This window comes from Monopterus albus, unplaced genomic scaffold (genome assembly GCF_001952655.1).
Source record: "Monopterus albus unplaced genomic scaffold, M_albus_1.0 scaffold218.1, whole genome shotgun sequence".
Taxonomy (NCBI): domain Eukaryota; kingdom Metazoa; phylum Chordata; class Actinopteri; order Synbranchiformes; family Synbranchidae; genus Monopterus; species Monopterus albus.
In genome coordinates, this window is record NW_018128098.1 from 682,751 (window position 1) to 686,216 (window position 3,466).

Below are 3,466 nucleotides of genomic sequence, written 5' to 3' on the forward strand. Positions count from 1 at the left end.
CATCGCTGGTTTGAGAGAGGTGTTAAGGAAGCTATTTTCGTAAAAATAGAACACCCCTCACTAAATAGGGGTGGTGGACTAAGACACAACTTGTCTTCCATCTACAACCCGGTTTTGAGATCTCTGCCCAAACATGCCCACCAGGACAATAGGCGTCGGTTGACAGGGGAGGATCCAAAGACAGGTAACGACCCTCACTGATACTGGGCTGTAACGACTCAGTCGTTAATGGGCAGTGTTGGCCTTCTAAGGACTGAAACCACACCGAGGGGGATAAATATCTCCGACTCAACACCAGTCAGTCAGAACTGATGAAGCCTCTTGGATGAGAGGTGAAACGTCTTCGATCTAGATATCCTAGTCCAGTTGATTTCCAAGGTTATTTTGGTTGCGGTTTACTATGACCTGGATGACTGAGAATCTGCACAAACAAGTAATTAGGCTAAATGTCACACACATACATAACAAATCTACTAATAATTAAGTGCACGGATATTTTTGCTGCAGCTTACCATACAAAAATCCTACTGTGTTCAGTTTTTAGCAGACATTTTTAAACTGACTGCTTCAATTCATGATAAATAATTTATTGAATGCTTGCAGCTATGTGTTTTCCTTGAAGATGTAATTTCTTCTAATCCAGCAAGGGAAAACCTGTACCAATGAAAACACTTCCTGCAGAGTCTAATAACATATTATTATGTGTAAGATAGCTTGACTAATTTATAAAATCCTCGGAACAAAATAATTCACATTCACATGTTGTGCTTTGTGGTCGATACTCGTGTTTGGAATGCTACTGACCCTGTTACTTATAATCTGTGGAGAGCTGGGGATGGGAGTGGGATGTGTGCTGTGTGCCCATGCCGAGGTGGGGGGGGGGTCTCAGTGATGGGGGCAGTCGGTGGTCAGGGCATTCAGTAGCATCATCAGAATTCAGCACACAACCTGAAACATGCAGCAAATGGGCTCTTCACTGAAGTGACAGCTCTGAGCCTGCTGCCACACAGAGCTTCAATTAGCCTGCCAGAACAAGGCGGCTCCCAGGAGCTTTCTCCCCCCCCCCTTCACTTATTCCCCCTTTCACTCGAGGCTTCGCTCTTTTTTCCCATATTTGACCCTAGCATCCTCCCTGTTCTTCTTTTCCATAAATCCCTACCGTTCTGCCATCCAAACAGGATAAGTCCAGTGGTTATACTTGTAGTGTGTTAATGGACACAGGGGTAAAAGGGCTGTGGGAACTGACAACAACTGAAACAGAAAGAAAAACAAAACAGTAAAGAGAAGAGGCCATGGCTCAGTCATCACAGGAATTTCAGTTCAGTTTCCTCTTTTCTTTCTGTGCTGCTGCAGTGGAGGCCTTAATCAAGGATTAAGGAAATTAGATGACAGAAGCAGTAGTTACATAGCTGTACTAATATTTAACAAGAAATTGTAGTACCATTCATATTCTACAGCTTTGAACACTCATAATCAGAGACGCTGTATTGATTGGAAATGAAGATGTGAATACAGATGGGGACATATGGTTTTACACACATGCCTAAAAGCTTGCTCATTAACACCCAGTACTGTATACACACTGGACATGGTACATAAGATGATCACTTGCTAGGGTGAAGATTTTTTACAAAGACAAGGCGTTCAACTTAATTCAAGCAACATGACAGTGACTATTACATTTTTGTCACTAATCTGATCTACATAATTCTGTTATAACACACATTCACACCAATCAGCTGTAGCACTGAATTAGATCTGGGAAAATTCTCATTCAAATTCAAATTCAGTCAAATCAGTATATTGATCTGCATTTAGTCTACAGGCGCAATAATATTAAATTAAATTTCAGGTAACTGTCATTTCAACCAGCTGTGATCAAGAGGTGTCTTATGGCACAAAAAATGTAATTACTGCATTCTCTTGAGAAAATAAAATTCTGCTCTGTAGACAATCATATATGTGCCCTGTCAACAAAATAAAATCACATCTACAATGACTGTTGGAATAAATGTTTTAAAAATAAGGCACAAAGAAAGAGGAAGGAAGGGAAGAGAGAGAGAGTTGTGTGTCAAGGGCAACATGCAGCTTTAACTCAAGGACATGTGATGGTGACAGCCAGTGCCACACTCTGCGTCATTCAGCGAGAGCAAAGCCAAGGATTATCAGTAAATCTACTTCTGTCAATTATGATTATGCTACTGTGAAACCACAGCGCTCTGTAAACAGACAGAGCATGCACATAAAAGCAGAATTGGCCTTGAGAAGAATGAAGTGTTCTTGATTAGTGCATCCAAACACAGAGCAGTTACATCAGTAGGATGGTGGGAATAAACACAAACTGTTAATATTCTCTTTATTTAAACACTGAATTAACAAATTAAAAGCTCCTCTTAACTGTAACCAGTCAAACAGGAGCTCACACTGCACCTGATGTCACCTGAAGTCAGTAAGAGGTGATTAATCCCAATTCAGTGTGAAATAAAGAATGCGGGTCCCTTACTTGCTGTACAACTCCCTAGTCAAAGCCAACTTCAGCATAATATAATATCTGGGATCCCTGAAAGAAGAACAAAAGGTCACGGTGCCTATCAAAGCCTCTTTAAAGATCATAAAAATGGATTCTGACATTGTAATTAAGTCAATGGTGAAAAAAACACTCACTTCCTTACCAGTACCACAATTTAATAACACTCCATTATTAGCAAAAATTCATCATTTAAAATCACATTTAAGTACACATACAGAAGTATTATGAGATACATTTGCTTAAAAGTTTTAAAAATAACAACAAATGCTTTGCAGAAAATCCCCCCTTGTAACTGGTAAAATAAATTATGCATCAGTATGTAAGTAGCAATCATGTGGAGTAAGCCAATAAAAACTAATTTAAATACATTCCAGGTTGAAGCAAAACAAAGCTACGATCCAAATCTATATGTCTGTATTTCTACAGTTTACTGTAAATCCACAGTGTTTCCTGTTCCTAATTCTGACCACATATGTGTAGGAACCATGACAAAGCCTCTGAAGACATGGAAGCGATCTCAAGCAGCCCTGAAGCCCTGGCAGGCTGGTAGCCAGGCCACAGTCAGGCACAACACAGCCAGTACCCGTGACTGCTTTCCCCCACCGGCTCAACACGACCTTTCCAAAATGCTACTGAAACTTAATGACTAACACATCAGTTGACATTTACTGAAGCCTAAAATTGCTTGTCCACAACAGGGACCTGTCCCAAGGGGGAAATATGTATGAAACTTATTATGTATCAGTGTCTGCAATGAAGTTTAACAACAAACATTTCATTATGTTTTGTAAAAATATTTAGTGGCATCTAGTTAAAAATCATGTTGTGTACCTACTGTATAACAAAAACTAATCCTATTGATTTAACATTTGTTTAAATTTAAAAGCGTGTCTGAGGCTGTGAAAAGGACATAAAGACTGATGAGAGAGTGGTGGG